The sequence below is a fragment of the Schistocerca nitens genome, chromosome 8, assembly GCF_023898315.1.
Source record: "Schistocerca nitens isolate TAMUIC-IGC-003100 chromosome 8, iqSchNite1.1, whole genome shotgun sequence".
Classification (NCBI taxonomy): domain Eukaryota; kingdom Metazoa; phylum Arthropoda; class Insecta; order Orthoptera; family Acrididae; genus Schistocerca; species Schistocerca nitens.
Window position 1 is genome coordinate 369,142,400 of NC_064621.1, and position 23,782 is coordinate 369,166,181.

A 23,782-nucleotide genomic window follows, 5' to 3' on the forward strand; every position below is an offset into this window, starting at 1 on the left:
ACGAGTTCTGTCTGCAAGGAAGTCTTGAATCCAGTCGCAAATCTGGTCGTTAATCTAGTATTTTTCACGAAACGGCAGTGGATGGAGGTCTCAAATGCCTTCCTGACATCAAGGGACACAGCATCAGTTGGAGCGCCGATGACAACTGTACTGTAGATCTAATGCCGCTCACTAGATACGTTTCCTTGCTCGAGCGACCCACGACAAACTGCTGGTAGAAGGGGACAAAGTTCATTTGCATAATCTATGTAGAATCATAAGGCAGCTTATCTGGTCGTGATGTCTTTCTCACTAGAAAGCGATTGTAACTGTTTTTTCTATTTCGCTATCAGTTATCTCTACATCTGCCTTTGCGAGGATCGTACGATGGTTGAAAGGGGGGAATCTACTACGATCTTCAGCGGTGAAACGATTTGGAAAGACCGAATACAGTATTTCGGCCGTATCTCTGTAATTCTCCTTTTCGGTGCCGTTATGGTCAATGAGTGAATGAGCAGATAATATCGAACCACTTACTGATCTTACATAAGACTCCTAGGGTTTTAGTCACACCGGCCGACAAAATATTACTTTCAGAGTCACTGAAAGCTTCACTCATTGCTCTCCTTATGCTCAGTTTCGCATCTTTCAGCATTTGTTGTGGCCGTGCGGTTCTAGGCGCTTCAGTCTGGAGCCGCGTGACCGCTACGATCGCAGGTTCGAATCCTGCCTCGGGCATGGATGTGTGTGACGTCCTTAGGTTGGTTTAAGTAGTTCTAAGTTCTAGGGGACTGATGACCACAGATGTTAAGTCCCATAGTGCTCAGAGCCATTTGAACCATTCTTTTTCAGCTTTTGTTTGCAGTTAGGTTTTGACTTGTCTTGAATCTGTGATAAAGTTCTCTTCGTTTACGAAGCAGTTTTCTAACATGCCTATTAAATCGCAGTGGTGTTCCACATCCCTTAAGACTTAGGTCAGAACATACGAGGTCACTCCAAAAGAAATGCACACTATTTTTGTAAAAATACAGTTTTCATTCTGCATGTGTGGAAGTTTTACAGTGTGTAATACATCCTTCCCGCTTGTTTTCAAACTTAGTTCAACCTGTCCCCGTGAGTGGCGCCGTCAGAGGCAACGTGCTGTCATGGAATTCCTGTGCTGTGAAAACGAGATAGTGGGAAACATCCACAAAAGATTGAAAAAGGTGTTTGGAGGTGTTGCTGTCGATTGCAATACAGTTAGTCAGTGGGCAAGCAGGTTATGGGATGAAGGCGGGCATGGCAATATTGAGGATTGTCCTCACAGCGGTAGGCCCCGTACTGCACACACTCCAGACAATGTGCAGAGAGTTAACGAATTGGTGACTGCTGACAGACGCAGCACGGTGAACGAATTATCACGCTACGTTGGGATAGAAGAAGGAAGTGTTTGCAGAATACTGAAAGTGTTGGCGTTAAAAAAGGTTTGTGCCAGGTGGGTTCACAGGATGTTGACAGTGGCTCAAAAAGAAACAAGAAAAACGGTATGCAGTGAACCTTTTTGAACATTATGAGAATGGTGGAGTTGAATTTCTTGGAAGAATTGTGACAAATGATGAAACATGGCTCAATCATTTTTCACCAGAGACGAAGAGGCAATCAATGGAGTGGCACTATGCAAATCCACCCAAGAAAAAAATTCAAAACCACACCTTCTGCTGAAAAAGTTATGGCTACAGTGTTTTTCGATTCTGAAGGACTCTTGCTTGTGGACATCATGCCAAGTGGAACCACCATAAGTTCTAGTGCATATGTGACGACACTGAAGAAACTTCAAGCTCGACTGAGTCACGTTCGACCACATCGACAAAAGCAGGATATTTTGCACGGCCACGTGTCAGTCAAGAAACTATGGAAGCCATCACAAAATTTCGGATGGACAACACTGAAACACCTGTCTTACAGTCCTGACCTAGCTCCATGTGACTATCATCTCTTTGGGAAACTGAAAGACTCTCTTCGTGGAACAAGGTTTGAAGATGATGACTCCCTTGTACACGATGCTAAACAGTGGCTCCAGCAGGTTGGTCCAGAATTTTACCGTGTGGGTGTACAGGTGCTGGTGCCAAGATGGCATCTTCATACATTACAACTTTCAAACATGTAGAATAAAAGACGGATTTCAAAAAAAAATAGTGTGCATTTCTTTTGGAGTGACGCTCGTACTTGTGCAATGCATATAAAAAAACGCTCTTGAAATTTCCTGGCAAATTAAAACTGTGTGCCGGACCGAGACTCGAACTCAGGACCTTTGCCTTTTCGCGGGCAAGTGCTCTACCAACTTAGCTACCCAAGCATGACTCACGCCCGACCTCACAGCTTTACTTCTGCCAATACCTCGTCTCCTACCTTCCAAACTTTTGTAAAGAAAAATTACACAGAATACGATTGTCGGCAACTGACAGATGTGGAGAGTGTGCCCTCATAGACAACTTGCTACACAGATGTGTCTGCGGAGAAAATAAACTGGTCTGGGAATGGTGCAGAATGAACCTTGCCTCTATCTGCAGGACAGCTAGACAGACAATCTCCATCACATCGATGTTGCAACCTGATGGCACTTACTACCCCATCACGAAGAAAAATATATGGACATGGCTGACAGAACATACTCTGCATTACCTAATTCAAGCCGAAGATGCGCCATCTTACTAGGGCTACAGAGTATATCTAGCCACACAAGCGCAACTGCTGATGAAGGATGACAAATACAGACAAAAGTTCGCGAACTATATACCAGCATTGAGAATAACGACACTATGAACGACAACGACGATGAACAAAAACGAACAAGGAACAACGAAGTAGATGTAAGATGAATGCACTGCGTCCGACTGTTAATAGCGTTGATGGCAGTGTTTTTTTTTTTTTTTTTTTTTTTTTTCCAACCAGTGTGTGGCGCCCGGCCATTGGGCACTCAGTGCTAAGAGAAGACAACTGCCGACATAGGAGATCACATACAAACGGGGAGAAAGAAATGAGACCAAGCTATATGCTTGGGGTATACCATAATAGGCAACCCTCGAGAAGACGAGCGTTGAGTGCCGTCAACGAGCCGAGATGTCTCACGCAAAGAATAGTGGAAACAAACAATTTAAAAAGAAACTTGTTGTATATTAAAAACGTTTAAAATGATAAAAAAAACAAAAAACCAACAAAACACGATGAAAATAAAAGTTTAGCAACAAAGAGTCATCAACAAGGAATGAAACGTTTCCTTTGCTGCAGAAGCAACGCACCTTAAACTTTCCACTGCAGTGACAACACGTTTTCCTTTCTTGGATGCAGAAAAGCGTCCTTTGTGTTCAACGTTCTTTTAATGGCATAGAAGCCAGGCCGAGAAGGCAGAAATTGGCGAGCGCAAGGATGGGTTGAAGGGGAGGAAGGAGACCCAAAAAAATAAAGAAAAAAAGAAAAAAAAATTAAAAAAAAAACAAAAAAAGTTGGTAGAGCACTTGCCCGCGAAAGGCAAAGGTCCTGAGTTCGATTCTCAGTCCGGCACACAGTTTTAATCTGCCAGCAAGTTTCATATCAGTGCACACTCCGCTGCAGTGTGATAATCTCATTCTGTGAAACGCTCTTGAATTCTTTCCGTTTTTGCTCATCTTCGTCCCAGTACCAAATATTCGATGCTGACTGCTCAGATACTCTGAAATTTGAATCCGATGACTCTTGTTGACCAAATATATTTTCCTACCTTTCTTACTATTCCTTGTAACACTCGTAGTCACAGAGGCTATCACAGCCTTATGATCACCGATGCGCTTCTTTAAGTTAACTGACTCGAGAGGTTTAGGTCTGTTTGTTGCTGTATGAGTTCCGCAGCTAGTGGTCGTGCGGTAGCGTTCTCGCTTCACACGCCCGGGTTCCCGGGTTCGATTCCCGGCGGGATCAGGGATGTTCTCTGCCTCGCGATGACTGGGTGTTGTGTGATGTCCTTCGGTTAGTTAGGTTTAAGTAGTTCTGAGTTCTAGGGGACTGATGACCATAGATGTTAAGTCCTATAGTGCTCAGAGCCTTCTTATTTTTTTATTTGTTTTTATTTTTTTATTTTTTATTTATTTATTTATTTATTTTATTTTATTTTATTTTATTTTTTGCTACAAAGTCTAATACGTTACCTTCAGGAGTTGGTTCTATGATTATTTGCTCAACCTAATCTTCGGACAAGGCATCCAGAATAATGTCACACGGACTCCTATGCCTGGCACCACTTTAGACAGCATGACTCTCCTAGTGTGTACCTGGCAAGTGTAAATTTTCCACTATTAAAATAGCACGATCTGTAGAGTTATTCTCGGAAATCTGCAAGTTCTCTCTGAAGAGCTGCACCACTACAGTTCCAGACACAGGTGATCTACAGAAGCATGGGATTACCACTTTTGACCCACTTTTCATGCTTAAATTCACCCATGTTAACTCACACTCGGAATTCATAATAAACTCTCTAGATATAATCGAATTCCATACAGCAACAAAGACCCCGCCACCATTGCCGACTAACTTATCTTAACGATAAATATTCAGACAACTTTCTGTTCCTAATACTGTGTGGCATTATAACTTTCAGTGGGTGATACTAATTTTGGTAGCTTCATTTTACTAATAACATATTAACGTTTTCTGTCTGGGATTTGCGGGGAAGAGGATTCTCTGAGAATACTGAGAGTAATGTTTTCCGCCACTGTGTTGTCCTCTCCCTGCCAGTAGCGTGATCCCGCAGCAGACCAGTTTCTCCGAGGTGCTCGTTCGCAGGCGCCAGACAGTAGCTATCTGTTTTTTGTAAAAGTTGCTTTTGTCAGTTGTTTTTCGCATTTGGGGTCCTGGTCGTCGATAGCATGGTTGCCCATTCGTCTATGCTCAGAATATGCTTTCCTTGTGCGCTAGTATTGCCACAAGGTGACATTCAGTATCGTGATGGGTGCGGTCGTAAAGTTTTGACTCATCACTACATGTCCCAGATGGGTTTTTGTGAACAAAAAGTCTACATCCATAATGACGATAATTTCGTCTGGTTTGATTTGAGCCGCGCGGTGTGGCCGCGCGGTTTGAGGCGCCGTATCACGGATTATGCAGCCCCTTCCGCCGGAGGTTCGAGTCCTCCCTCGGGCATGGGTGTGTGTGTCGTTCATAGCATAAGTTAGTTTAAGTAGTGTGTAAGTCTAGGGACCGATGACCTCAGCAGTTTGGTCCCTTAGGAATTCACACACAATTGAACATTTTTTGATTTGAATCGCTTAATTTCGTCGACAGTTAGGTTAAAAACTACCATAGTGATGCATGGAAACTGGTGCTTGTTGCTGAAAGCTGACAGAGAAAAAAGGCTGAGTTACCCGCAATCTTAAATTAATCGCTTCCTCGTTCATAGACCTCGAGATAGTATCGGGTATCATATGGAAGTGCAGTGACTTTCTGACGTTGCACAATTCAACCATGTAATTACCGACAATAGCGATAGAGGAAGTCGTAGATAGGTCCAATTGCCCATTACTGAACCCAGCAATGTTTCGCGACTGCTGTATCTGCATGTTAACTGGATATACATCCTAATCTCTTTCCCCCTCTTGGTCCATCTGCTCCTCGTCCCCTCTTTCAGCATCTCCTGCTCATCCTCCGCCTCTCTCTGTCCATCACTTCCTTCTTTACGTTTAAATCTATTATGAGGAAGAAAACAGAACAAAACGCAGATGCGAACACAGCTTTTGTTTAAAATTTTTACGTAAGGGAAAAGAAGGCATGTAAGAGAAACAGTGATTCTGCTAGTTTGAATGCCCTGCTATCCTACTTAAAACCTATTGCGACAAAGAAACGTAACCTCTCTTTTTCACAGCACAGCAATGCACACCATTTTATTTCCCGCAGTCAGTTATCGTAGAAAACCTATACAACAGGAACGTTCACACTATATCGAACATGTCTGCGTCGATTCGTATAGGCGGATATTGGTACTGTGACTAAAAATTTATTATCCTTACGTATCCCCTTAGTAAAATTAAGAATAACAATGCTGGTAATCCTCTTACGTTATTCGATTTTCAAACAGCTGAGCAAAACTTAATGTACTCAGATATTTCTCTCTTTACTTATTCTAATCATCACTAAACTGACACACAATATTTTTTTAACGCAAAGCATTCTGACTTTCAATAATCCGTACAAAAGAATGGCCCTGACTAAAAATAACCTATACCTTTCATGAATCACTTACCTCACGAAAATCTTCGTTACTCGAACTACTGCAATACAGCGAGCGCTAATACTACCAGCTAAATAAAAGATTCTAGCTACTAAAGGCACTAACTACTGATAGACCGAGTTAGCAAATGAAAGATTTTGGTAGAGAACAAACAATGTATTTACCTTAATAGTGTTCAAAAGTCATATTATATATATCAGTTCATGACATACAGTCCTACAAATTTCCTTTTTCAGACGGACACACGTCCAGATCGTCCACCCTCAAAATTCTGCCATCTCTATCCCCACATCCACCACTGCTGGCGACTCAGCTCCAACTGCACAACGCTACGCACAGTTCACATCCAACTGCCCAACACTACAATAGTGAATATGCCAACCAGCCACAGATTGCACACAGCACAGTCAGTGATTTTCATACAGAGCGCTACGTGGCGTTACCAACATAAAAACCTATACAGCCTACTTACATAGCCCCATGCTCCCCATAAAAATTTTACAAATTGTTTTGGGCATTGGCCAATACATAATTGCTAAAAAAATTTGTATTAACGCTAACAAATATATCAAATGCACACACTTATCGATACAATGTTGGTCAAAAGCAAAAATTTTCTCACAGTCCATAAAGACAGTCCTGATCATTCATCACAGTAGTAACTGCATTTTTTTCTCAAAGTCTGAGCAGTAAAACAAAATGCACATGGAAGTAGTGGCTTTCCATGCAGTCTTGAAGAAGTAGTGTTGTCCTTCCAATGGAAAGACAGTGCTAACTCTTGACATGCAGACAGGTGATGGGCCACAGCAGAGCAAACCCACAGGAGAGTCAGTCGAACTTTTGAAGAATATTCTTAGGCAGGTCATCACAGAACAGACCCACTGTAGTCCTGGTAGAGATTATGGTACTGGTGGACCACCAGAGGTGCAGACCCCCTGTAGTCCTTATTGAAATGGCCAGCAGCCATCTGCTACGACTTTGCGGCTGCACAATCACCAACGAAGAGTCTTGCAGGTAATATAACAAGTCCATGAACCACCACTTGTGCACTCACAAACTCTTTGGTATGTCCTTAGAACCAGCAATGCTATTAACCAGTCCCTTGCTAAATTATCAACACACGTGCAAGCACTAACAGGCCCTTTTTTTCTCACATATTGTGCATATACTATGACGAACAGAAATGTGTGCAGTGAAATGAAACTTAATTTGAAGAACTGGTGTCTATACAATTACAAATTTACAACATGAGAATACAATTACAAAGGTACAAAATACATAATTAAAGAACATAATAATACAGATAACATTTGTAGTAATACAGGCTTTACAAAAGAATAGAAATAAACATATACACCAGTGTTACAGGAATTATGACATAAGTAAATAATTAAATAAATGAGCTTTCGAAACATTCACTTCACATGTAAGCAATAAAACAGAACAGAATAAATAATGTCCAAACATCTTTACAAAGTAAATAACATGGTATTAGAAAAATTCTACAACATAACTTTTATCAAATACACATATAAAGACAGGAAGAACACAAATACACAAGAGTACACAAACACATAGCAGGATAACACAAAAGGATAGGACAGGGTTTGTTTTGCTGCAGTATTTATCGTATTTGATTTGCAAACAAAACTTTCTTTACTTCTTGGAGATCTCCCTTAGTTCATCATGATTCCCAAAATGTCCTACCTATAACTGCTTTCTGTATTCTATTCATATCCTCTTTTCAAAGTAATTATTCTTCATTGTGCACAATTTTTTCTTTGCCAAACCGTTTTTATATAACTCCTAAATGCATTTCTTCCAATTCATCACAACCCATTCTCTTAGGTAGCCTACCCACTTTTAAGCTAACTTAAATCTACTGAGCTCAGATACATATATATGCTAAGGGGCGAGGTAATGCAGCAGCACAAAACAATTGACACAAGCAGCAATAACAAAAAATGCAAATTGGCAAAGCAAGCAGGTGTATATCTAAATTAGCATAGCAAATGCGACATTACAACTAATATGAGCCAATGTGCAGCAACAAGGGAAATAAATCAGTAGTAAAACTGGCTTAATACAAAGTAAAATGCCTGGCAAACAGCAGCAGCAAATGCAATAACTTATACCTAAACATGATAAAGCTCAAAAAGAAAAAATATTACAGTAAAGACAGGAAATGTCTAATACCTAAGTCAGATCTTAACACTAGAGTGATGCATCAGAAAAACATATTCTGCCAAAAAAGTTACCAAATTATAGTATGAAGGCTTTCACAACCGGATGACATCTTCTGGTAAACCTTCAGCTGAAGGGTTTCATGGACCACGACCTTACATCCTGGAAGGTTTACCAGAAGTTACCAAATCGTTGAGAAAACTATGTATGCAATTCCTGTGAAGAGAAATGTCTCCTTGTGCTCCCTTTTCTAAGAAAGTATATCATAAAATTATTCTTTACTGGGTCTGTAGGCAGAAAACTTTTCTATTAGTACATCTCTTTAATTTTATTTTAACCAATGTTGCAGTGCAGCTAGAAACTAGATATTCAACCAAATGAGCAAATATATACATAAAGAAGGCGTGAAACGTCATTCACTAGCGATATGGCATTTCATAAGAGAGTAAAAAATTTCTCAACTAGCAAGACAATGACGTAAAATGTTTCTCATCACTTCATTAGGCATTTCAGTAAATATCAGAAATTGCGAACTCCAAAGTGTAATCATATGTTTTCAGGTACGAGCGTGTCGTACTTGCGATGCTTTCTACAAAGGAATTTCAATATCGAGGTTAATGGCCTCTTTTTTCTCCACCAGTTCCTCTGAAAGTTACACACTAATGGATTTTTCTTTTTTTTCTTTTTTTTTCAGGCGATTGTCACCCAGGTAGACGCACACAATGCGTTATGTCAAGGTCACTTACCATCCTTACCGAAATATTTACGACAGCAGTGTCTGCTACAGTGACAGTCTCATACAAAAAAGTTTCACAGGTCGAAAAATTACAGTAGAAATGTGTAGAAACTAAATCTCATGAATAGTGGTGTTGCGATACATTCACGCATGTACACACATTTCATAACTCTTAATGTACAATTCTTGGTTTCCAACATCCTTTTTCACAAATCGGATTCCATAAACACTACTGATTATTCCTTACTTTATTACACATACACATATTCGTCGACACTTCTTCAGTATTTCATAATAGTAAATATGAAGCATAATCAAATTCCTCATATAGCATCAGCTTATTGATCAGCAACATACCTCAACAGCATAATACACATAGTCGTCATAATAACATCATCATAGCAGCTTCTTTCAATAATTTCAAAACCTAAAAAAAATTTCTTCTCATTTCAATAGTGTCATCTACCTCAAATTTACTTCAAAAATCATGACCCTATACCAAATACATCATTCAAAGCTCTCATAGTATCACAATGGTTCTGAAAAAATATGAAGCGTTCACAAAGTGTGAACTTATCTAAAATGTGTCACTGATGCAGTAAAAAAAAATGTTTGTCTCTCTCAGTTAAATGAGCATATAGCTGTGTAATTCTGTGTTAGAGAAATATGGTACTGATGTGTAAAGTTGTATATGCAAATAACATATTAGCTTGGACTCCTAGCGCTTGCCACACGCTTAGTACACAAAGTAGGCGTCTACACCCTGAGGATAAATGTAATTATACCCTCAGATGTTACAAATTACAGCAATCGAATGAAATTTACCACCGAAAACTTTATTTGTATCTTTGTAATTCAAAAATCTTTAAAAATAAATGTTTTAAGTACAAAATTAATCACTGAAATACGTGTGCTGTAGTGCTAAACTGTGCGTCTTGTTGTAAGATAATCTCTGTCATTACTCAACGGTAAAAATGTGCCAAGTGTCGTAATTATCGTCGTCCTTAAGCAAAGTTCTGTAGAAGTCAATGTACTTACCTCGTAATAAACAAAAGTGAAATGCTATGCGTATAGATATCGTAGTTATTATGTACATTACCGTGATCAAGAAAGTACTATACTGTAACGTATTGTTGTGCTATGGAAAAGGCTGTCTCATTGTAACTATAGCATAAAGGTTGCTACTGAAACATGTTTTACTTTCGAGAAGAATTCGGAAAAACTGTGTAGATATAAAACAGGCCCAGCGCAAAAGCAATAATATAAATTGTGTCACTCAGTAGTAGTGTCGTGATATAGTCGTGTATCTGTCAAACAAACCAAATGCGAAATCATCTGTAATCTCTCAGAAAGTACTTTAAATCCAGAATGTATTTTCGAGTAAACCAAAATGTTGCATGAAAATCTCATTAGCAGTACCGGTATATGTTCTAAGTATGTAGGATTTCTAGTCGTTACGTAATCGTGCAATTAACATGCAAGAATGTACACACACAATAACACAGTGTTGACTGTTCACTATAACAATGCATTCGTAATTACTGTCTAAATATGTTCCCTAGTTTCTAGACTGGAAAGTTAACTTCAAAACGTTGTTGCAAGTTAACAGTTTCTAAGTGTGACAAAGCGTACTAGTTACGTGAAGTGAAAAATTTTATGGCGATGACTAAGTTAAAAGGCAGATTATCTCTCAATAAACGGTTTTACATGTGAAATGTGGTGCAATCCTTTACTCTTCCCAGTACGCAGAGTTTCAACTTCACCACAATTATCATGTGGTATACGTCGGATTCTGTAAGGTCCATTTTAAATCAGAAAGAATTTGTTACTGAAGTGTTTCTTCTTATGTGACAATTAATGAGCTTTAATGAGAACTTTCTGACCAATATTTAGTATCTTTGCAATTGCTTTACCGTGTAGTTTTCTCCTTTTGTCAGCAGCAGAATTTATACTTTAAATAGCCAAATCATGTATTCGGAAAAGGTACAAGCTCTCTAATTCTGTTTGGTGGTTCTTCATTCTTCAGTACAATAACAGGTGGTAAAGCAGTGGAGTCATGGAGTCATGAGGTATTTCATTCAGCACGTTTTGAAATAAGTGTAAATATCTGTCCCAATACTGACACTTTCTGTGACAGTAAAATCTGCAAAGCTTATTGATTTCTTTCATAATCATTTCAGATGGGTTACAATGTGGTGAGTACAATGATATAAAAACTGGTTTGATTCTACGATTTCGAAGCATGCGCGACCAAGCAGCAGATCCGAATTGTGGCCCGTTGTCTGAAATATCTTTACTAATGTGTCCAACTTCACGTAAGAAATTTTTAACAAAGGCGTTGGAAATAGATCGTCCAGTGGCTTTACGTAACGGAGTGAAAGAAACAAATTTTGAAGTAAGTTCAACAGCAACTAAAACGTACGGAAATCCATTCGATGTTCTGACCAGGGGTGCCAAGAGATCAACAGCAGCAAATTCTTTTAATTTAGAAGGAATGATAGGAAACAACGGAGCACGATGTGAGATAGTAGACGGTTTAGCCTTTTGACAAAGTTTACAAATAGACAAGTCTCTTCGAATTCTCTTTTCTATATTGTTAAAATAACAAGTCGTCAGAAGAATATGATAACATTTTCGTGGACCAAAATGTGCGTAGCTGAAATGACTGTACCAAATGAGCTTATTAACAAAATCGTCACGAATGCAAAGTACCCATAGCTTGCCATCAACAGTGCAGCGTTTGAAGAGTATGTTGTTTCTAACCAGATAATAATGCCGAATCTGTGTGTTTGTCCTTTCATGCCATTTACTTCTGATGTCTTTCCAAATTGGATCCTTATCTTGTTCATGAGCAATGTCCTTTAAAGATGTGGTGATGAAGTTTTCAAAGGCGACTTTCTGAATGTAAAGACTACTGAAATTTTTTTCGAGGTTGCCTCCTTCTGTGTTACTTTTCTCAAGCCCAGCCGGTGCGCGTGACATTGCGTCCGCAACAGTGTTGTCCTTGCCGGGAATGTAGAGTATTGTGAAGTGGAATTCTTGCAGAAATAATGCCCAGCGTTTTAACCTGTCATGATTTAATTTTGAAGACATAAGAAATTGTAATGCACGATGATCACTGTACACTTCTGCTTGTTTACCAGAAAGAAAGAAACGGAATTTGTTAAATGCCCAAACTATAGCTAAAGCTTCTAATTCAGTAACGGAATAATTTTTTCAGATTTTGTTAGTACACGGCTAGCAAAAGCAATGGTTTTCTGAACAGTAGCGTCATTTTATATGGCTTCTTGAAATAAATGGGCACCAAGACCGAATTTAGAAGAATCCGTGCCAAGGCAGAAATCCTGAGACAGATCTGGATGAGCTAGTATTGGCGCGTTAAGTAGCGCTTCTTTCAAAGAGTTGAATTCCAACCGTGCCTGTTCATCCCAGTTAAAAATAGTATTTTTTCCAGTGAGAGAACAAAGTTTTGGTGTTACTGTAATTTGCATATTCAGAAAACGACGGTAAAAAATAATGAGACCTACAAAACTGCGAACTTGTTTTTTTGTGGATGGAACTGGAATGGCTCTGATTGCTTCTAACTTTTCAGGATCCGGCTGAATGCCTTCAGAAGAAATAATATGTCCCAAAAACTTAAACTTTGACCTACCAAATTCAGACTTTTCCAAGTTAAATGTAATTCCAGATTCTGCAAAAATACGTAACACACTGTCGAGGATGCGATTATATTCTTCTCATGAGGCTTCTGCTATTAGTATATCGTCCACGTATAAGGTGATGTGACGTTTTAAGATCTCAGGTAATATGGAATTTAGCCCACGAATGAATGCTGCGGAAGGAATGTTCAAACCAAAAGGAAGTTTCCGAAATTGATAACAAACGCAGAAATATAGAAAAGCTGTGTATTTTCTACATTCTCGATGAAGTTCTACCTGATAAAAGCTGGATCTGAGACCAATAGAAGACAACACTTTTACACCATTAAAATTTTGAAGAAGTTAATCCAACGTTTGCGCCCTGTTTCAGGAATGATGATAGTATTGATTTGTCTCGAATCTAAGACAAGCCTCATCGATTCATTTTTCTTCTCAACAACATGTAATGGATTGTTGTATGAGCTTACTGCAGGCTCAATAATTCCTTCGTCAAGCATATATTGTATTTCTGTTCTAACACGGTCCATATAATGTGCCAGAATTACGTATGGTCTAACACAAAATTTAGTATGCTCACGAACACAAAAATTGGTATTGAAATCCCTTGATTGTTCCTGTTTTGTGAGTAAAAAGAGTGGAATGTTCTTGTAAAATCTCAAAAAGGTCCTGTCTATCAGTGTCATTACAATTCTCAATTGTTTGAATGTCATTCTGAATTAACGCGTTAGTATCAAATACGCCGTCGATATCATCCCTGTCAATACTTGCAGAGTGAATGTTAGTGTCAGGATCCGTCGAAAATTCCGAACTGTTGCCTAACGGGAGGTAAAGCCAATTAATTTCCTCGTCATGGTTTGAGAGTCAGTCTTTAAATTTCATAGCTATTGGCTTACCTTCTTTCTCTAAAATTATTTCAGCATCGTGAGAGTTTGAGATTGCTTTGTATTCATTCAAAAAGTCTACTCCCAATATAATTTCCGTCTACAATAATGCAACAATAATAAAGTTTATAGAGAAACTGTGGCTTTGGCACAAGAATTCTAAGTTGGTTTGTTGGCGTACATATACACTTTTTCCAGCGATTACACATTGTAATTTAATCTTAGGTAACGGAAGTGTGGAGCAATCGTTCGCTTTGTTGCATTTGCTAAAGGCTGTTTCACTAATTAATGAAATGGGACTGCCAAGAGTCAAGTACTGCCATAAATTTTACGTCATTTACTGTAATGTGAATTACAGGATATGCAATGTTGTTAAGTTTTACATCGTGTTCCTGAAGTAAGATGTCTCAAATGTGTTCCAATTTTACATAATTACTAGCTACGGCAGCTACGTCTTCAGCTTCATAAGTACGTTTTGTGGCTGCCAGTGGTGTGAGTCATTGCCTACTGTCTCTTTGTTGGCACACGTCGTTATTGGGATTAGGAGACCTAACTTCTATAAATTCACCTTGCCGAGAGGTCTCTGCCCTGTTTGAATCCCGCCAGTTCTGATAAAATTCAGGTCTATCGTTATGTCGGTAGTTTCTATAGTTTCTTTTTTGTCAGTTATGTGGTGGAGAATTTCTCCCAGAATCGTAACCGCGCGGTGGACCGTTGCGTCTGAAGTAATTCTGTCTCCCTTGATAATAATTATTTTGATTACCATATTGTCTGTTTCTCTGATTATCTCTGTCATAGTCATTACTGCCGAGAGACGATGTTTCCCTGTAACTATTATTACTCTGGCAGTGGTTCTCATATGGGTGGTGTCTGTTTTGGTCACGATTTGCGTTGTAAGAATAGCCTTGTCGTGTCCAGTTATTGTTATCGATATTGTTGTGACAGCTGTGACCTGTAATGATTGTTTTCCTGTTTTCGCATCCTGCGACTGTCTGTGTCAATTTCTAATTCTTGTAAGAGTCCCTGAAAACGTCGTCTTTGCAACGTCCTACCAAAATAATATGTCTTAAATGTTCAGGCAATTTGATGAAGCAAATGCGGATGAGTTCTGAGGGCCTGTATGGGTTTGACAGGTACTGATTCTTGTGCAACATGTCTTCAAAATATTTGACAAGACTGGAAAATTCAGATCGTTCAAAGTGTTTCATTATTGTGATGCTATGTTTTATTCGGTCTTGAGTAACTTGAGATCAATATGCTGAGAGGAAGGCATGATAAAATTCTCCTTCACTGTGACAATCATGAATGACCAATTGAATTCTTACATCTGGTTCATTCTCTAAATAGCAACACATAAATTCTAATCTGTGCTCTGATGACCAGTTGGGAGGAAAACAATGAGAGAATTGATGAAGCCACGCTTTGGATAAATGTCGTTACCAGAATTCTTACGTATAGTAATGAACAGCTTATAGTCAAAGTGTCCGCGGGTCACATGACCGCATTGTTACGTCGTGTCGGCGGTTCCATCTCAAAATTCGGTGCACCTTACCAATTTCTTTCATAATGTCCGAAATGCCCTGTGTTAATATTTTGTGTCTTTCCCGTATTTCGAAGTCCCTCTTCTCGTGTAGGAGCGCGAGTCTCCTCTGAAATAACTAATTCTTGTATTACTTGTGCCAACTGTTCCCGGATTTCTCTTTCGTGTTGCGTATTAATTTGATTCTGATTTTGTTAGAATTTCCTAATTTCTTCGTTCTCTTATGTGTCATTAAAGACTACCGGTCTTGTGTCATTCAGACAATCATCTACCTTCGTAGATAAATTATTTAGCTGATCTGAAAATTCGACTACTTTCCCTGATAATGAACAAATTTCCTCCATGTGTCTTTCTGAACCAGTTTTCAGAGTATCTACTGTGTCCTTTAAGTTTTCCTGAGTTTTTGCAACTGAATCAGTTTTAGCCCGCAAGGTCTCCTGATTTTCGTGAACAATAGCTTGCAGGTCTTTTATGGCTGCTTCGTGATTCTGTAATGCATTTTCATGCCGCGAAAAAATAGGTTAAAAATGCTCACAAATTTTTTTTTTGACATTTCTATTCGATGTTATGTAAGTCAGTAGTTAAATCTTCACATGTTTGTTGAAGTGTTTCTTTAATTTGTTTCTAATTTTATTCCATTTGTTGCTGTGACTTTTTTATTTTGTTCCTTTGTGTGTAACTGTTGCTGTTTATGTCTCTGGTGTTGTTCCATTGTGTCTAACGTTTGAAGCTGTTCCTGTGTTTGTCTCTGATTTTGTTTGATTTGTTGCATTAATTGCAATAATAATTTATTAGGGTCTGGAATCTCTTCCTCTATGCTTTTCGGCAGTGCATTTGCACCGACCACATTCGCATTTTGAAAAGCAGAAGATGTGTCTCGACTTAATTGAGAAAACGGTCAGGACGCAAAACCTTAATCTACAGTATTTGCAAAATTTTATCCTGTCATTTCGGAATCCTGAGGGGAATTGTTGCCGACAGATGCATCGACAATATTTCACTGTTCACTAATTGTTTCAATGACTACACCATTGTTTGCCGCCTGGTCCATTTCCCTATGCACAATTACCAAATTACTATGTTGCACATTAATTAATTCATTACACGGTGGCGCTAACACACTACACTCGTCTTCACTGCCCTTTCTCAGTTTACTTTGGAGCCTAGTATTACGTTTTTCACACGTCATAATTGTCATAATATTTCTCACGATAACACAGAAAAGCACAATTTGACACAATTTGAAGAGTAAAATAAGAAAACACATTAAAATAGCACTGAAAATAATATCTAGTTAACTGAAAGTGAAGTTGCGAAATACTTATTGCAAATGTACATGCATGCTACGGAATTTCTCTCTACAATTACGCGCTAGCAATAAACAATAGCTACACTAATTACACAAACTACAAGAAAAAATCAGAAGATTCCAGTGATGTATCCTCGCCTAAGGGTAGACATATGAAACATCCCCTTAGAAAAATTAAGAAAGTGCTGGTAAACCTCTTAAGTTATTTGATTTTCAAACAGCTGAGGAAAACTGAACGTACTGAGACATTTCTCTCTTTACTTAATCTGATCATCACTAAACTGACACACAATTTTTTTTAGCGCAACGCCATCTGACTTTCGATATCCCCACAAAAGAATGGCCCTGCCTAACAATAACCTATACCTTTCATGAATCACTTACCTCACGAAAATTTTCGTTACTCGAACTAATGCGAACACCAATACTGCGAGCTAAATAAAAAATTCCAACTACTGAAGGCACTAACTACTGATAGGCCTAGTTAGCAAATGAAAGATTTTGGTAGAGAACAAACAATGTATTTACCTTAATAGTGTTCAAAAGTCATATTATATATATCAGTTCATGACATATAGTCTTACAAATTTCCTTTTTCTGACGGACACACGTCCAGATCGTCCGCTCTCAAAATTTTGCCATATCTATCCCCACATCCACCACCGCTGGCGGCTCACCTCCAACTGCACAACGCTACGTACTGTTCACATCCAACTGCCCAACACTACAATAGTGAATATTCCAACAATGCCAACCAGCCACAGATTGCACACAGCACAGGCAGTGATTTTCATACAGAGCGCTACATGGCGTTACCAACATAAAAACATATACAGCCTACTTACAGTATATTATTGGTGCACCGCATTAAGACGGAATTGATGTGTACGTGGTTGTTTAAAACATGAGAAATCACACGGTAAAAGATATTCAGTTTGTAATGGGACACCATGTTCTAAAATAACTTTTTTTTTATAGAAGTAGCCCATACCAGGATTAATCGCGAATCTGGTATAGGCTCTCCGTTGTTTCGCTGAAAGAAATTCAAGTTATTTTGTATACGATCTATTACATTTCAGGCTTAAATGTGTAAAAAGAAATTAATTTGTTAGTACTTTGTACATGCAGTTGAAATAACTCTTGTTCAAGAAATATTTGAAATTACGAAATTTCGGGCATATTTAAAATTCATATTATTAATTGCACAATCTAACGCCAATTATTAAGTTTATTTCTGGATTCACTTATAAAATATTGATGTGGTTCAGTAACGATTCCTCTTTTGTCAGGAAAGTTTGTAAACTCTTTTGCTTTGTAAACTCTTTGGAATATTATGAGTACCGCAGAATGTTAATAGTACTCGTAGTGTGCATGCCGCTGATGGAGACAGACGTATTTATCTGATCGACACTAACAATCTAATTTTGAATATTAAGTGGAAATAATAAAAACGGTGTGATATTGAAAAATGTGACAAAGAATAAAATTCAAGAAATATACAGGCAAATCTTCATAAGTAACTTAGTCATAAGGAACCCACAACAGTAAAACAAAATTTCAGCCGCAAGAATGTACCCTTAGACGCAAGACTTGAAGCCAACAACAAGAGAAAGTGATGATAAGTAAAACTTTTTGTCTTTTGTATATCTTACACTTCTCGAAGCTTTTGAAACTAAGAAAAATTTTAATAGTCATGTGTGGGAGGGTATTTTACTAGTTCTTCAGCAGGACGAAAAAATCTGTAATGTTCCTTTGTTAAGCAGATGACTTTCGTTTTGCTACGATGTTCCTTTGGCATTCCCCAATCCATAAAATATCTGTTGGGGTAAACGTAGAGTTTTGCTCGATACATTAAAGGGCTATGTCAAACGGAATTTTAGTATCTGTATGTGATACTCAGCCGTAAGTTCACTGTCTTAGATGGCGTCGTCATCCTTCTCGTTCTCATCGGTTGTTCGAGTTACAGCGCCAATTGATCGTCAGCTAATTTTCCTTCTGTTGTTCACTCATCATCAGTTGAACTGATCCACTCACTTAAGTCACTGGACTCAACGCCCGATTGTAAAGACAGCGTCACAGATTACGTTTAGTTGGTGTCATAATTCAGTTTTACACACTTTAACATGTAAGGGAAACAATGTATAAAATAATTTTGTGAAAATAACACTTACTGAGCGAATTAGAGACCAATTTCGTACTAAAACTGTCAGAATTACCTGCTGACGCATATCGGAGACGATTAGTCATGGTCAAGTCGAGATCTGACTGTAGCAGCAGCCCACGCAGCCAGCGTAGCTAAACACAGGAAATGAAACGGCCAGACTAAGCGGGGAGCGGACCATCCCAGGTCGGATTAGGTTCTACTGTACCTTGTTGTTTTATATATTCCCTCTGAACTTTTATTAGAGTATAGTGTAAAAATTTGAAGGAAGTCAGTCAAGCACTCTTCGAGATTTTTGCGAAGGACGTTTAGCCTAAACGTAGTACATATGTGTTTATATACGGCATACATTCAAAAATTATGTAGCCGATGTTAGTCCAAACTTTTATCGTACCGTATAAAAATCTGAAATAAATTGGCAAAGAGGTTTTCGAGAGTGTTGGCAACAATGTTACCTAGCATGTACATATTTATAAACAGCATATATTTAAAAATATATACGTTGTTCAAATTGGTTCAAATGGCTCTGAGCACTATGGGACTTAACATCTGAGGTCATCAGTCCCCTAGAACTTAGAACTACTTAAATCTAACTAACCTGAGGACATCACACACATCCATGCCCGAGGCAGGAATCAAACCTGCGACCGTAGTGGTCGCGCGGTTCCTGACTGAAGTGCCTAGAACCGCTCGGCCACACCGGCCGACATATACCGTGTGTCCGTCTAAACATTTATTACGATATCCTACAAAAATTTGAAGTAAATCGCTCTAGACTTCAAGATGTTTGCTAACAACGTTTCAAAATGTGTGTGTGCATGTGTGTGTGTGTGTGTGTGTGTGAGAGAGAGAGAGAGAGAGAGAGAGAGAGAGAGAGAGAGAGAGAGAGAGAAAGAGAGAAACCTAAGCCCATCTAAACGTTTATTAGAGTATCACTGTGAAATTTGTAGTAAATCGGTCAAGAAGTTTTCGAGATTTCTGGTAAAAAGATTAGACATCGACTTCTATTTGTTTAGTAGTGTAGATGACCTTCTTTCGTTATGCTGGTAACGTTATCTTGTTTGACTCTAGTGAAGATCAACTTGAAAATAAATTGAAAAAAAAATTACTTACAGTAACACTAGAAGTCGTAGAAAACAGGCAATGGACTCATGGAACTGCTTGCAAAAAAATTTTGATTTCCTAGCCTCGTTCAAGGAAGTAAAGAGAAGAGGGAAGCCGGTAAACAGAGTACAGTTTTCAAATCGATGATTTCTACCTGTTTAAAATGTTTATTGTTGTGAAGACATGAAGTCTCAAAGGGATACCATTCAAAACTGAATGTTCCTCAGGCAACAACTGTGAGATGCATATCGTCAAGTAGGGGAGAGAATTGTATCTTAATAGACTTGTATGCTTCACCTCTATCCACCCCAGTAATAGTTTAATATGTTTTCTTATTCTGTTAGTAAATGACGGTATTCAATTTTTAATATGCTGCGATCTTTCTGTGAAATTATAAAAAATACTCTGGAAAATTATGGTTTTCCGAATGTGAAAATATGTTCAAAGGTACAGCATGGCTATATACAGAGCAACAAGTATTCGACTGAATTTAAAAAGCGTTGCGATCGAGAAAAATCTTACCAATTCTGTTTTTAACAGACAATTTATTCTCGAAAATGAAGGTATAGTGAAACCTCCAGTATGTAGTCAGATGAGAGGAAATGCAGATGCCAAACAAAGAAGTGAATAACATCAAGTAATCACTCACTTACGTAAACAGCAAGAAGTGAGCTTTTTTATAATCTACAAATATCGCATGACACAACAATACTCTATCATTTTAGATTCCACAGAAGATGCCATAAAGTAATAAGTGAAACGTGTCTCGAAGAAAAAAAATACACTGCAGCAAGGAAATGCGGTTTTTAATTTAAAAATGTATATTTACTACATCATTAATCTACTAGATACAAATAAAGAGTTACATAAAATTCAACAGAAGTATTAACAAAAAACAACTACAATTTAAATACATTTTGAAACAGGAGCTGTTGGAAACAAACATCAGTTTCCATTTTGCAGACCGATGAAACTGTTAATAAATTAGCGGAAGTGCGTTCATTTGCAATGTCACTTGTCCAAAGGTAAAAGACTTTCAGTTTCAAGGTACTATATTGTGTACGACCGACGAAAAATGTAAGTTAATGAGGATGAGTCGGAAAAACAAACCCGTAGTGCTCGTATACAGCATTAGTGGTATCCTGCTTGACAAAGTTACGTCGTTTAAATACCTGGCCGTAACGTTGCAAAGCTTCGAACGAGCATGTGAGTATTGTGGTAAAAAAGTGAATGGTCGACTTCGATTTACTGGGAGACTTCGAGGAAAATGTTGTTCATCTTTAAATGATACGGCAATAGGACGCCAGGGCGACCTCTTCTTGAATACTGCTCAGGTGTTTGGGATCAACACCAGATAGGATTAAAGGAAGACATCTAAGAAATTTAAAGGTGACCTGCTAGTTTTGTAAGCAGTAGGTTCCAACAACACATATATATTACGGAGATGCTTAGGGAACTCAAATGGGAAACACTGGAGGGAAAGCGACGTTCTTTCAGAGGAGCACTGTTGAGAATATTAGACACTAACTGCAGAACAATTGCCGGCCGCGGTGGTCTCGCGGTTCTAGGCGCGCAGACCGGAACCGTGCGACTGCTACGGTCGCAGGTTCGAATCCTGCCTCGGGCATGGATGTGTGTGATGTCCTTAGGTTAGTTAGGTTTAAGTAGTTCTAAGTTCTAGGGGACTGATGACCACAGCAGTTGAGTCCCATAGTGCTCAGAGCCATTTGCAGAACAATTCTACTCCCGTCAAAGTACATTTCCCGTAAGGACCATGAAGATAACATACGAGAAATTAGGGCTCATACGGAGACATATAGAGCCGTTTTTCCCTCGTTCTGTTTGCAAGGGGAACAGGAAAGGAAATGACTAGTAGTGGTATGGGGTAACCTCCGCCATGCGCCGTAAGGTGATAATCGATGTAGACGTATGTGTAGATGTAGACGAAGTATGGCTTCACTGTCCGCATTTTATAGAATAGTCCTAAAATATATAGCGTTTTACTCACCATAAAATACTGTACGTGAAAAGTTAAAAGAATATTCCAAATAGCGTTAATATATTGTACAGCACTTAAATGATTGAGTACGAAACGTAACACGAAATATGCACAGATTCTGCACAAAATGCAACCTCATATCTAATAACAATAGAAACGATAGGTGATCCATATGATCAGTCATTAGACTGAAGTGCTGACCAAACAAAGTCGTGTGATCCTAATCAGTGTATGTGCAGCACTCTCCCCTAGCACAGTGCTCTGGCCTAGTAGTAGAGACGGGAATGTGAACAGTTGGATTAGGGGACAGAGAGAAGTGCTATTGACTGTAAAGACAGTGAAATTAAGGGAAATGGATGATAGAAAGGACAAGGAAATTATGTAGTATATTGTAATAAATAAGAAAGGGCGAAGACTGCTTAATGGAAGGAACGCGAATATCATTACGAAACTTTCAGCAGATGTACAAATACCTACAGCTGCAGATCATGAAGGAGGCTTTTATCCGGTAATGGATATCGAGTGACTGATGATGATGATGATGACGACGGTGATGATGGTGGTGGTGTGCTAGTCTACGAAATCGCTTTAGTTAAGTAAATACTGAATCTAACCAAAAACACTGTTATCAGTTTTATCATGTATGAGAGAAAACGGCAACCCTAAGTTCCTTCCTGGAACAAGTAATACACTATGAGATCAAAAGTACCCGGACACCTGGCTGAAAATGACTGACAAGTTCGTGGCGCCCTCCACTGGTAATGCTGGAATTCAATATGGTATTGACCCACCCTTAGTTTTGATGACAGCTTCCACTCTCGCAGGCATATACAGTATTCAATCAGGTGGTGGTAGGTTTCTTGGGGAATGACAGCACATTCTTCATGGAGTGTTGCACTGAGAAGAGGTGTCGAGGTCGGTCGGTGATGCCTGGCACGAAGTCGGCGTTTCAAAGCATACCAAAGGTGTTCTGTAGGATTCAGGTCAGAACTCCGTGTAGGCGAATCCATTACAGGGATGTTATTGTCGTGTAACCTCTCCGCTAAAGGCCGCGCGTTACGAACAGGTGCTCGATCGTGTTGAAAGATGCAATCGCCTTCCCCGAATTTCTCTTCAACAGTGGGAAGCAAGAAAGTGCTTAAAATATCAATGTAAGCCTGTGCTGTGATAATGCCACGCAAAACAAGAAGGTGTGCAAGACCCCTCCATGAAAAACACGACCACATTATAACACCACCCCCTCCGAATTTTACTGTTGGCACTACACACGCTGGCAGATGGCGTTCACTGGGCATTCGCCATGCCCACACCCTGACATCGGATCGCCACATTGTGTACCGTGATTCGTCACTCCACACAACGTTTATCCACTGTTCAGTCGTCCAATGTTTACACTCCTTACACCAAGCGAGGCGTCGTTTTGCATTTACGGGCGTGATGTGTGACTTGTGAGCAACCGCTCGACCTCGAAATCCACGTTTTCTTACCTCCCGCCTAACTGTCATAGTACTTGCGGTGGATCCTGATGCTGTTTGGAATTCGTGTGTGATGGTCTGGATAGATGTCTGCCTATTACACATTACGATCCTCTTTAACTGTCGGCGGTCTCTGTCAGTCAACAGACGAGGTCGGCCTGTACGCTTTTGTTCTGTACGTGTCGCTTCACGTTTCCACTTCACTATCACATCGGAAACAGGTGATCTAGGGATGTTTAGGAGTGTGGAAATCTCGCGTACAGACATATGACGCAAGTGACACCCAATCACTTGACCACGTTCGAAGTCCGTGAGTTCCGCGGATCGTCCCATTCTGCTCTCTCAAGATGTCTAACGACTACTGAGGTCGCTGATATGGAGTATCTGGCGGTAGGTGGCAGCACACTGCACCTAATACGAAAAACGTATGTTCTGGGGGAGGGGTGTCCGGACACTTTTGATCACATAGTGTACTTGTGCCAGAAAGTAAATGAGAAGCAGCAGACACGGAATGTTTTAA